The sequence below is a fragment of the Leucoraja erinacea genome, unplaced genomic scaffold (assembly GCF_028641065.1).
Source record: "Leucoraja erinacea ecotype New England unplaced genomic scaffold, Leri_hhj_1 Leri_94S, whole genome shotgun sequence".
Taxonomy (NCBI): domain Eukaryota; kingdom Metazoa; phylum Chordata; class Chondrichthyes; order Rajiformes; family Rajidae; genus Leucoraja; species Leucoraja erinaceus.
In genome coordinates, this window is record NW_026576894.1 from 76247 (window position 1) to 90357 (window position 14111).

Below are 14111 nucleotides of genomic sequence, written 5' to 3' on the forward strand. Positions count from 1 at the left end.
GCAGACTGCCTACAATTCATCTTACTCTTCCCCAAGCCATCTACCTCCCATCCCTACTCAACCAAGCTGTCTAGCTTCCGTCCCTTACTCCCCCAAGATGGTTACCTCACATTCCCCTAAATCACCCACACTGTCTCCCATCCCTTACTCCCCCAAGCTTGCTACCTCCCAACCCACAATCCACCAAGCTAGCTGCCACCGATCCCTTACTTCCCCAAGCTGGCTCCCCGTATCCTTTACTCCACTAAGGTGGTTTCCTCCCATCCATCATTCCCCCAGATTGGCTCCCTCCCATCCCTTACTCCACCAAGCTGGCTTCCTCCCATCCTTTATTCCCTCAAGCTGGTTTCCTCCCATTCGTTACCATCCATGCTCTCTCCTCCCACACCTTACTCCCTGAAGCTGGCTTCCTCCGACTCCCCTTACTTCCCCCAAGCTGGCGGCCTCCCATCCCTTACTGCCCCAAGCCGGCTGCCTCCTATCCCTTAACCCCAAGCTGTCTATCTCCCAAATCGTACCCCCCCCCCCCCCCCCCCCCCCCCCCCCTGACTAGCTACCATCGGTAAATCCCCTAAACTCGCCTTCTCCCATTCTTCTTAATTGCCCAAGCTGGGTACCTCGCATTCCCTTTTACTCCCAAGCCGGCTACCTGTCACCTCTTACTCCCCCAAATTGTCTACCCCCCATTTCTTATACTTCCCCAAGCAGCCATCGTCCCATTCCTTACCTCCCTCCCCAAGCTGGCTACCTCCCATTCCTCATTTCCCCCCAAGCTGGCTACCTCCCATCATTTCCCCAATTTGGATATTTCCGATCATATACTTCTCCAAGCTGGCTGCATCCCATCCCTTACCCCCCATAAACTGACTGCATCCATCCCTTACTCCCCGAAGCTAACTACTTCCCTTTCCCCTTACGCCCCCAAGCTGTCTACCAAGCATTCCCATTTATCTACCAAATATTCCCCTTTCTCACCCAAGCTGGCTACCTACCTGCCATTCCCCTTGCTCACTCAAGCAGGCAACCTCCCATTCCTTACTTATCCAAGCTGGATACCACAGGTCATTTTCTCCTCCAAGCTGGCTGCATCCATCCCATGCCTCATTCCCCAATCTGGCTGCCCCATCACATACCACCCCAAACTGCATTCCTCCCATCTCTTGCTCCCCCAAGCTGGCTACCTCTCATTAACCTTACCCCTCACCAAGCTGGTACCTCCCATTCCCCTCACTCCCCAAGCTGGCTACCTCCCATTACCTTTAGGTGAGTTGATCATGGGGAACAAGGATATGGCGGACCAATTGAATAACTACTTTGGTTCCGTCTTCACTAAGGAACACATAAATAATTTGCCGGAAATAGCAGGGAACCGCGGGTCAAAGGAGTTGGAGGAATTGAGTGAAATCCAGGTTAGCCGGGAAGTGGTGTTGGGTAAATTGAATGGATTAAAGGCCGATAAATTCCCAGGGCCAGATAGGCGGCATCCCAGAGTACTTAAGGAAGTAGCTCCAGAAATAGTGGATGCATTAGTAATAATATTTCAAAACTCTTTACATTCTGGAGTAGTTCCTGAGGATTGGCGGTTAGCAAACGTAACCCCACTTTTTAAGAAGGGAGGGAGAGAGAAAACGGGGAATTACAGAACAGTTAGTCTAACATCGGTAGTGGGGAAACTGCTAGAGTCAGTTATTAAAGATGGGATAGCAGCACATTTGGAAAGTGGTGAAATCATTGGACAAAATCAGCATGGATTTACAAAAGGTAAATCATGTCTGACGAATCTTATAGAATTTTTCGAGGATGTAACTAGTAGCGTGGATAGGGGAGAACCAGTGGATGTGGTGTATCTGGACTTCCAGAAAGCTTTCGACAAGGTCCCACATAAGAGATTAGTATGCAAACTTAAAGCACACGGCATTGGGGGTTCAGTATTGATGTGGATAGAGAACTGGCTGGCAAACAGGAAGCAAAGAGTGGGAGTAAACGGGTCCTTTTCCCAATGGCAGGCAGTGACTAGTGGGGTACAGCAGGGCTCAGTGCTGGGACCCCAGCTATTTACAATATAGATTAATGATCTGGATGAGAGAATTGAAGGCAATATCTCCAAGTTTGCGGATGACACTAAGCTGGGGGGCAGTGTTAGCTGTGAGGAGGATGCTAGGAGACTGCAAGGTGACTTCGATAGGTTGGATGAGTGGGCAAATGTTTGGCAGATGCAGTATAATGTGGATACATGTGAGGTTATCCATTTTGGTGGCAAAAACATGAAAGCAGACTATTATCTAAATGGTGGTCGACTAGGAAAAGGGAGATGCAGCGAGACCTGGGTGTCATGGTACACCAGTCATTGAAGGTAGGCATGCAGGTGCAGCAGGCAGCGAAGAAAGTGAATGGTATGTTAGCTTTCAGAGCAAAAGGATTTGAGTACAGGAGCAGGGAGGTTCTACTGCAGTTGTACAGGGTCTTGGTGAGACCACACCTGGAGTATTGCGTACAGTTTTGATCTCCAAATCTGAGGAAGGACATTATTGCCATAGAGGGAGTGCAGAGAAGGTTCATCAGACTGATTCCTGGGATGTTAAGACTGTCTTATGAAGAAAGACTGGATGGACTTGGTTTATACTCTCTAGAATTTAGGAGATTGAGAGGGGATCTTATAGAAACTTACAAAATTCTTAAGGGGTTGGACAGGCTAGATGCAGGAAGATTGCTCCCGATGTTGGGGAAGTCCAGGACAAGGGATCACAGCTTAAGGATAAGTGGGAAATCCTTTAAACCTGAGATGAGAAGAACTTTTTTCACACAGAGAGTGGTGAATCTCTGGAACTCTCTGCCACAGAGGGTAGTCGGGGCCAGTTCATTGGCTATATTTAAGAGGGAGTTAGATGTGGCCCTTGTGGCTAAGGGGATGAGAGGGTATGGAGAGAAAGCAGGTACGGGATACTGAGTTGGATGATCAGCCATGATCTTATTGAATGGCGGTGCAGGCTCGAAGGGCCGAATGGCCTACTCCTGCACCTAATTTCTATGTTTCTATGTTTCTATGTTTACTCCCCCAAGCCGGCTGCCTCCCACCCATTACTCCCCCAAGCTGGCTATCTCCCATCGGTTACCCCACAAGCTACTACCTTCCATCCCTTACTCCACCAAGCTGGCTTCCTCCGATTCCCCTTTCTCCCCCGATATGGCTGCCTTCTATCCGTTACCCCACAAGGTGATTACCTCTCATCCCTTACTCCCGAAGCTGGCTGCCTCGCATCAGTTAACCACCAAGCTGGCTACTTCTTATGCCCCTTAATCCCCTCCCCCTAAGCTAGAAAACTCCCATTCCCACGTACCCCCCCCCCCCCCCCCCCCCCCCAAGCTGTCTACCTCTTCTCCAATACTCCCACAAGCTGGCTGCCTCCCAACCCTTACTTCTCGAAGCTGGTAACCACCCATTAATTTACTTCCCCAAGCTGCCGTCCGCCCATCCATTACCCCCCTCCCCAAGGTGGCTACCTCCCATTCCTTAAACCCCCAAGCTGACACCCACCGATTCCCCTTACTCCCGCGAGCTAGTTAACTCCCTTTCCTTTTAACCCCCATGCTGGGTAGGTCCTATATCTTCCCCAATCTGGCTACCTCCGATCATTTTTTATCAAAGCTGGCCACATGATACCCCTTTCTCACCCAAGCAGGCTACCTACCTGCCCTTGACCCTCAAGCTGTCTACCTCCCATTCACCTTACTCCCCCAAGCTGCTTGCCTCCCATCCCTTACTCCCACAAGCTGGCTGCTACTTATTCTCCATAATCCCCCAAGCTGACTTCCTCCCATCCCTTACGCCCCCTAGCCGTCTTCCTCCGATGCGTTACTACCCCACGCTCCCTACATCCCATCCCTTATTATCCCAAGCAAGCGACCTCCCATCCCTTACTCCCCCAAGGAGGCTATCTCACATCCAACATTCCCCAGATTGGCGCCCTCACATTCTTTACTCCACCAAGCTATCTTCCATCCTTTACTCACTAAAGCTGACTTTCTCCCATCCGTTACCCCCCCCCCCCAAAAAAAAGCTGACTACCTCTCTTCCCTTACCCTCTAAGCTGACTATCTCCCATCCGTTAATCACCTAAGTTCGCCATCTCCCATTCTCCTTAATGACCCAAGCTGGCTATCTCGCATTCCCTTCACTCCCGCAAGCCGGCTACCTCCCACACCATACTCCCCAAAGTGGGTACTTACCATCCCTTACGTCCCCCCCCCCCCCCACCCCCCCCCCCCCCCCCCCCCCAAGCTGGCTTCCGCCGATTCCCAACTTCTACCCCAGCCTGGTTACGGCCCATCCCTTACTCCCCTCAAACTGGCTGCCTTGCATCAGTTAACCCACAAGTTGGCCTCCTCCCATTCCCCTTACCCCCCCAATCGTCAACCCCATCTCTTTCCTACTCTCCCATCCCATACTTTTGGCTATCCTCCCAAGCAAGCTGGCTACCTCCCATCCCCCAAGTTACCCCCCAAGTCCCCTCCCCCCCCCAGGCTATCCTCCCATTCCCCCCCCCCCGCTTTTCCCGCCCCCCTTACCCACCATCTGGCTAATTTGCATCCCCCCCCCCCCCTTCCCCACATTCTAGCTACCTGGCCCATCCCCCCCTGCCCTCCCTCCCCACAAGTGGCTATCTCCCATCCCTTTACGCTGGCTCCTCCCACACCCGTTACCCCCTCCCCCCACCCCCAATTTGGCTATTCTTCCATCCCCCCTTACTTCCCTTCCCTCTAATCCCCCACCCTACTACCTCCCACCCCTAACTCCCCAAGTGGGGCCTTTCTAATCCCCCCCCAGCTACCATTCCCCTTTACCCCCCCCCCCCCCCCCCCCATTCTCCCCTCCCTCCCATTCCCTCCATTCCTCTTACCCCCCCCCCCCCCCCCCCCACACTCCTTACCCCCCCCCCCCCCCCCCCCCCAAGCTGGCGGCCCCCCCACCCCCCCCCACTTGCTTCCCTCCCCCCCCCCCCAATCTCTCCCCCACCCCCCCCCCCCCCCCCCCCCCCCACCTGCTTGCCTCCCATCCCTTACTCCCACAAGCTGTCCCCCTACCCCCCACCCCTAAGCCCCCAAGCGACCCCCTCCCATCCCTTACTCCCCATCCCCTTACGTCCTCCCCCACGCTCCCTACCCCCATCCCTTATTATCCACCCCCCCCACCCCCCCCCCCTTACTCCCCCGAGAGCTGGCCTTGCCAACATTCCCCCCCAGATTGGCGCCCTCACATTTTAACTATCCTGACCCCCTCCCCAAGCCCCCCAAAAAGCCCCCTACCTCTCTTCCCTTAACCCCACTGACCTCCCTTCCCACCCCACCAAGTTCGCTGCCTTTCTCCCCCCCCCCCCCCCCCATGCCCCAAGCTTCTATCCCCCCACCCGCCCCCCCCCCACCCCCCCCCCCCCGGCTACCTCCCCCCCCCCCCCCCATACCCCCCAAAGGCCAGCTTCCCATCCCTTACCCTCCCCCCTCACCCCTACCCCCCCCCCCAAGCTGCTTCCCCCAATCCTATACCCCAGCCTGGTTACTCCGGCCCCACTACTTACCCCCTCAAACTGGCGCTGGTTTGGCTATCCTCCCATTCCCCTCCCACACCCCTCTTCCCATCCCCCCCCCAAGATTGCATCTACCTCCACACACCTCCCCCCTAATTGGGCCTTACTCCCCACCCCTTTCCCCGCACCCCCGGCTATCTCCTCCCACACCTCCCCTACTTACTTCCCTCACGTCCTCTCCCCCCCAAGCTGGCTTGCTCCATTCCCATTTCCATTTCTCCCCAACCTGGTTTCATCCGATCCCTTACATCACCAATCTGGCTAATTTGCATCAGTTAACCCCCCAAGCTAGCTACCTCCTATTCCTCTTACCCCCCCCCCCCCCCCCCCCCCCCCCCCCAAGCTGGCCAGCTTCCTTCCCATACTCCCTCAAACTGGCCATCCTTCCCCTATCTGGCTACCTCCGATCCTTTGCTTCCCCAAGCTGGCTGCATCACATTCCCCTTTCTGCCCCAAGCTGTTTACCTCCTATCACTTCCCCAATCTGGCTAGCTCCGATCCTGTTCTTCCCCAAGCTGGTTGCATCCCAACCCATAACCCCAAGATGGCTACTTCCCTTACCCCTTAATCCCTCGCGCTGACTACCTCCAATTCCTCTTACTATCCCAAGCTGCCTACCAAGCATTCTCCTTTCTCATCCAAGCAGGCTACCTACCATTCCCCTTACTCCCCTCCCAAGTTATCTATCTCCCATCCCTACTCAACCAAGCTGGCTACCTCCCATCCGTTATTCCCCAAGCTGGCATCCTCCATTCCCTTACTCCCTTACTCCCTCAAGCTGGCTACCTTTCATCCCACAATCCCCAAGCTGGCGGCCACCCATACCTTACTTCCCCAAGCCGGCTATCTCCCATCCCTTACTCCCCCAAGCTGACTTCGTTCCCCAATCCGGCAACCTGCGATCCTTTTCTTCCCCAAGCTAGATTGATCCCATTCACCTTTACCCCCAAGCTGGCCACCTCCCATTCCTTACTTCTCCAAGTTAGATGCCTCAGATCCTTACCTCCTCCAAGCTGGCTGTATCCGATCCCATATTCCCCAAGCTGGCTGCCCCATTACATACCAGCCCAAGCTGCATTCCACCCATCTCTTACACCCCCAAGCTGGCTGCCTCTCATTCACCTTACTCCCCCAAACAGTCTACCTCCCCTTCCCCATACTCCACCAAACTACCATCCTCCCATTCCTCTTTCTCACCAAGCTTACTCCATTCCCCCAAGCAGGCTTATTGTCACCCCTGACCCCCCCCCCCCCCCCCCCCCCCCCCCCCATGCTGGCTGCATACCATGCCATACTCCGCAAGTTGGATACCTCACATTCCCCTTACTACTCCCCCAAGTTTTTCACCTGCCACCCATTACTCCCCAAGCTGGCTACCTGCCATCCAGTACCCCACAAGCTGGAGACCTCCCATTCTCCCCCAAGATAGCTACCTCCCATTACCCGTAATCTCCCACACTGGCTGCATCCCATCCTTTACTTCCTAAAGCTTGCTTCTACCCTCCCCCTTCAAGCTGGCTACCTCCCATCCCTATCAACCAACCTGGCTCCATCTCATTCCTACTCCCCCAAGCTGACTACCTCTCATTCCTCTTACTTCAACAAACTAGCAACCTCACATACCCCTTACTCTCCCAATCTGGCTGCCATCCTCCGTTACCCTCAAGCTGGCTACCTCCCATTCCCCTTATGCCACCAAGCTTCCTAGCAATCATTCCAATTACTCCCCCGGGCTTGCGATCTACCATCCCCCTTACTCACTAAGCTGTCTATTTCCCATCCCTTACTCCCCCAAGCTGCTACTTACCATCCTTTACTCCCCAAAGCTGCCTTCATGCCATCCCTTACAACATCCCCCCATCCCCCCAGCTGTCTCTACCTCCCATCTCTTACTCCCCCAAGCTTGAGCTTGCCACCTCCGATCCTTTTCACCCCAAGATGGTTTCATCCCATTCCTTAATGCCCAAAGCTGGCTACCTCGTAACCCTTACTCCCCTAAACTGGTTTTCTCCCATTCACCTTACACCACAAGCTTGCTTCCTTCCATCGCTTACTCCCCCCAAGCCGGCTCCCTCCGATCCGTTACTACCCAAGCTGTCTACCTTCCATCCCTTACTCCCCCAAGATGGCTATCTCCGATCCGTTACTACCCCAAGCTGTCTATCTTCTACCCTTACTTCCCCCAAGCAGGCTACCTTCCATCCATCATTCCCCCAGATTGGCTCCCTCCCATTCTTTACTTCACCAAACTATCTTCCATTTTCGCTCAAGCTGGCTTCCTCTCATCCGCTCTCCATCTCCCATTCTTCTTAATGCCCGAAGCTGGCTACCTCGCATTTTCTTTGCTCCCGCAAGCAGGCTACCTCCCACCCATTAATCCCCCAAATTGGCTACCTACCATCCCTTACTCCCGCAAGCTGGCTATGTCCCATCCCTTACTCCCCCAAGCTGGCTGCCTCGCATCCGTTAACCCCAAAGCTGGCTACCTCCCACTCTCCTTACTCTCCCGAAGCTGGCTAACTCCCATTACCCTTATTCCCCACGCTGGCAGCCTCCCATCCCCTTCCTATCCCAAGCTGCCTACCAACCAATCCCCTTTCTCCCCCAAGCAGGCTACCTACCATTCCCTTACTCCCCCAAGCAGATTTCCTCCGAGCCCCCTTTCTTCCACAAGCTGGCTACCTCCCACTCCTTACTTCCCCAAACTGGATACCTCAGTTCTTTTTCTCCTCCAAGCAGGCGACATCCCATCACTTACTCCCCAAGCTGGCTGCCCCCGTCACTTACCCCCACCCCCAAGCTGCATGCCTCCCATCCCAAGCTAGCCACCTCTCATTCCCCTTACTCCTCCATGCAGGCTACCTCCCCTTTCCCTTACACCCTGAAGCTGGCTCCCTCCCATTCCTCTTACTGACCCAAGCTGCCTCCCTCTCCTTCCCTTTACTCTCCCAAGCTGACTACCTCCCATCCTTCACTCCCCAAAGCTGGATACATCCCACCCATTATTCCCCATGCTGGCTACCCGCCACCCACTACCCCACCAGCTGCATATCTCCCATTCCCCTTACATCCCCAAGCAGGCTACCTCCCACCCCCCTTGCTCCATCCCGCAAGTTGGTTTCCCCGTAACTCTTACTCTCCCAAGCTGGCTACGTCCGATCCGTTACTAACCCAAGTTGGCTACCTCCCATTCGCCTTACTCCCACCAAGCTGCTTAACTCTCATTCCTCTTAATCCCCCACGCTGGCTACCTCCCATCCCATACTCCGCCAAGCTTTCTTCCTACCATCCCTTACTCGCACAAGCTGAGTACCTCAGATCCGTTACTGCCCCAAGCTGACTACAACCCACCTCTTATACCCCAAGCAGCCTACCTCCCATTCCTTTACTCTACCCCCACAATCTGGCTGCCTCTCATCCCTTACTCTCCCAAGCTGGCTGCCTCTCATCCCTTACTCTCCCAAGCTGGCTACCTCCCAACTAACATGCCCCCAGATTGGCTAACTGCCAGCGTTTTTACTCTACCAAGCTGGCTACCTCCAATCCGTTACCACCCACGGTCGCGCCTCCCATTCCTTACTCCCCGAACCTGTCTTCCTCCAACTCCACTTACTTCCCCAAGCTGGCGGCCTCCCATCCGTTAAGCTCCAAGCTCGTACCTACCTTCCCTCACTCCTTAAGATGACTAGCTCCCATCCGTTAATCCCCTAAAATCGCCATCCATTCTCCTTAATGCCCGAAGCTGGCTATCCCGCAATCCCTTTACTCCCCCAAGCCGGCTACCTCCCATCCATTACGCCCCCAAGTTGGTTACCTGCCATTCCTTACTCCTCCAAGCTGGCTGCCTCCCATCCCTTACTCACCCAAGCCGGCTTCCTCGTATCCCTTAAGGGCTTGGCCCACTTGGCCGTCAATTGTGCGCCACTTACGCGACCTGATACGGGCGCATCCAGTGGCATGGAGGAGTGTGGAGTTGCGCACGGTATCACGCAGGGCTTGCGGGATTTTGTTCTGCACGAAATCTTCACGCGCCACCGGCCTGTCGCGTAAATGATGGTCAAATGGGACAAACTGGCGCCGCGCAACATCTCACCTCCAACTGCAGCAGAAGTAGGCAAGCGATCGCCAAGTTTGGGGCTCACGGCCGATGCGGAACAGGATCCGCCCCCAAGTCCAACTCCCAGAGCGGGTCCAAGACGATTGGAGATAGACACAAAATGCAGGAGAGAAGCAATGGGTGACGTTTCGGGTCGAGCCCCTTCTTCAGACTGAAGAAGAGTCTCGACCAGAAACATCATCCATTCCTTCTGATCCGTTACTACCCCAAACTGGCTTTCTCCCATCCCCTACTCCCCCAAGCAGGCTACCTCCCATACCTTTCTCCCTCAAGCTTTCTTCCTGCCACCCCTTACTCCTCCAGATTCAGATTCAGATTCAATTTTAATTGTCATTGTCAGTGTACAGTACAGAGACAACGAAATGCATTTAGCATCTCCCTTGAAGAGCGACATAGCAAACGATTTGAATTTAAAAAAATAATAATAAGTGTCCGGGGGGGGGGGGTGATTGGCAGTCACCGAGGTACGTTGTTTAGTAGAGTGACAGCGGCCGGAAAGAAGCTGTTCCTCGACCTGCTGGTTCGGCAACGGAGAGACCTGTAGCGCCTCCCGGATGGTAGGAGGGTAAACAGTCCATGGTTGGGGTGAGAGCAGTCCTTGGCGATGCTGAGCGCCCTCCGCAGACAGCGCTTGCTTTGGACAGACTCAATGGAGGGGAGCGTGGAACCGGTGATGCGTTGGGCAATTTTCACCACCCTCTGCAATGCCTTCCGGTCGGAGACAGAGCAGTTGCCATACCATACTGTGATGCAGTTGGTAAGGATGCTCTCGATGGTGCAGCGGTAGAAGTTCACCAGGATCTGAGGAGACAGATGGACCTTCTTCAGTCTCCTCAGGAAGAAGAGACGCTGATGAGCCTTCTTGATCAGAGTAGAGGTATTGTGGGTCCAAGAGAGGTCATCGGAGATGTTGACTCCCAGGAACCTGAAGCTAGAAACACGTTCCACCTCCGTCCCGTTAATGTGGATGGGGGTGTGCGTGCCGCCTCTGGACTTCCTGAAGTCTACAATGAGCTCCTTGGTCTTCTTGGAGTTAAGGGCCTGGTTGTTGTCAGCGCACCATACTCCAAGCTGGCTAACTCCCATTCCTTACTTCCCCAAGCTGGATACATACTTCAGATTTTTTTCTCCTCCAAGCTGGCTGCATCCCATCCCTTACTCCCCAAGCTGGCTATTCCCCATCACTTACCCTCTCCCCAAGCTGCATTCTTCCCAACCCTTACAACCCCGAGCTGAACACCTCTCATTCCCCTTATTCCCACAAGAGTCTACCTCCCCTTCCCCTTACACCACCAAACTGGCTACCTCCCACTCCTCTTACTCCCAGAAGATGGCTTCCTCGTATCCCTTACTCCCCAAGCTGGCTACCTCCAATCCGTTAACACCCCATGTCGACTACCTCCCATCCCTTACTCCCCCAAGCTGTCTCCTCCCATCCCTTACTCCCCGAAGCTGGCTTCCTTCGATTCCCATTATTCCCCAAGCAGGCTACCTACCATTTCTTACTCCCCGAAGCTGGCTACATCCCACTCCTTACTCCCAACCTGGCTGCTCCCCCAAGCTGGCTTCCACGTATCCCTTCCTCCCCCCAAGCTGGTTTCCTCCCATTCACCTTACACCTCGAGCTTGATATTATCCCTTACTCCCCCAAGCTATCTACGGCCGATGCGTTACTAACCCAAGCTGGCTACCTCGCATCCCTTACTCCCCCAAGCAGGCTACCTCCCATCCCTTACTCTGCACCAAGCTGGCTTCCTACCATACCTTACTACCAAAAGCTGTGTTCCTGCGACAATCCCTTAACCCCCCCCCCCCCCCCCCCCCCCCCAAGCTGGCTCCCTCCCATCCATCATTCCCCCAGATTTTCTTCCTCCCATCCTTTACTCCACCAAGTTGGCTACTATCTCCCATCCTTTATTCCCTCAAGCTGGCTTCTTTCCTCCCTCCCATCCGTTACCACCCGGAGCTGGATTCCTACGATTCCCCTTAGTTGCCCAAGTTGGCGGCCTCCCATTCCTTACTCCCCAAGCTGACTGCCTCACATCCGTTACCTTCCAAGCTGGCTACCTCCCATCCCTTGCCCCTCCCCTCCCCCCAAGCTCACTATCTGCCTTCCGTTAACTCCTAAATTCGCCATCTCCCATTCTCCTTAATGCCTCAAGCTGGCTACCTCACATTCCCTTTACACCCCCAAGCGTCTACCTTCCACCCCTTACTCCCACAAATTGGCTACCTACCGTCCCTTACTCCTTCGATTACCATTGTTCCTCCAACCTGGTTACCTCACATTATTTACCTTACTTCCCCAAGCTGGCTGCCTCGCATTCGTTAACCCCAAGTTGGCTACCTCCCATTCCCCTTACTCCCCTCAAGCTGGCTAACTTATCGACCCCTTACTCCCCCAAGGTAGCAACCTCCCATTCCTTACTCCGACAAGCTGGCTACCATCTTTCCCTTTACTTCTCCAAGCTGGATACCATCTCTCCCATTACACCCCCAAGCTGGCTAACAAGCATTCCCCTTTCTCACCCAAGCAGACAATCCACCATTCATTCCCCTTATTCATTCAAGCTGGCAGCATCCCATCCCTTACTCCCCGAAGCAGTCTACCTCTCATCCCTTACAAATCCGTTGGCTACCTCCCATTCCCCTTAATTCCCCACGATGGCTACCTCCCATTCCCCTCCCTAATACCCCAAGCTGCCGAGCAAGCATTCCACTTTCTCACCCAAGTTGGCTACCATTCATTTCCCTTAACCCCCCCCCCCCCCCCCCAAACACACACTACTAGCTACATCCCATCCATTACTTCCCCAAGCAGCCTTCTTCAAATCCCTTTACTTCCCCCCCGCTCTCCCCTCTTCCAGCTGGCAACCTCCCATTCCCTACTACCCCAAGCTGGCTATCTCCCATAGAAACATAGAAATTAGGTGCAGGAGTAGGCCATTCGGCCCTTCGAGCCTGCACCGCCATTCAATATGATCATGGCTGATCATCCAACTCAGTATCCCGTACCTGCCTTCTCTCCATATCTTCTGATCCGCTTGGCCACAAGGGCCACATCTAACTCCCTCTTAAATATAGCCAATGAACTGGCCTCAACTACCCTATGTGGCAGAGAGTTCCAAAGGTTCACCACTCTCTGTGTGAAACAAGTTCTCCTCATCTCGGTTTTAAAGGATTTCCCCCTTATCCTTAAGCTGTGACCGCTTGTCCTGGACTTTCCCCAACATCGGGAACAATCGTCCTGCATCTAGCCTGTTCAAACCCTTAAGAATTGTGTAAGTTTCTATAAGATCCCCTCTCAATCTCCTAAATTCTAGAGAGTATAAACCAAGTCTATCCAGTCCTAAGACAGTCCTGACATCAAATGAATCAGCCTGGTGAACCTTCTCTGCACTCCCTCTATGGCAATAATGTCCTTCCTCAGATTTGGAGACCAAAACTGTACGCAATACTCCAGGTGCGCTCTCACCAAGACCCTGTTCAACTGCAGTAGAACCTCCCTGCTCCTATACTCAAATCCTTTTGCTATGAAAGCCAACATACCATTCGCTTTCTTTACTGCCTGCTGCACCTGCATGCCTACCTTCAATGACTGGTGTACCATGACACCCAGGTCTCGCTGCATTTCCCCCTTTCCCAATCGGCCACCATTTAGATAATAGACTGCTTTCCTGTTTTTGCCACCAAAATGGATAACCTCACATTTATCCGCATTATACTGCATCTGCCAAACATCTGCCCACTAACCCAGCTTATCCAAGTCACCTTGCAGTCTCCTAACATCCTCCTCACAGCTAACACTGCCCCACAGCTTAGTGTCATCCGCAAACTTGGAGATATTGCCTTCATTTCCCTCACCAGATCATTAATATATATTGTAAATAGCTGGGGGACCACCACTGAGCCTTGCGGTACCCCACTAGTCACTGCCTGCCATTGTGAAAAGGACTCGTTTACTCCTACTCTTTGCTTCCTGTTTGCCAGTCAGTTCTCTATCCACATCAATACTGAACCCCCAATGCCGTGTGCTTTAAGTTTGTATACTAATCTCTTATGTGGGACCTTGTCGAAAGCCTTCTGGAAGTCCAGTTACACCACCTCCACTGGTTCTCCCCTATCCACGCTACTAGTTACATCCTCGAAAAATTCTATAAGATTCGTCAGACATGATTTACCTTTCGTAAATCCATGCTGACTGTGTCCAATGATTTCACCACTTTCCAAATATGCTGCTATCCCATCTTTAATAACTGATTCTAGCAGTTTCCCCACTACCGATGTTAGACTAACTGGTCTGTAATTCCCCGTTTTCTCTCTCCCTCCCTTCTTAAAAAGTGGGGTTACGTTTGCTACCCGCCAATCCTCGGGAACTACTCCATAATCTAAAGAGTTTTGAAAGATTATTA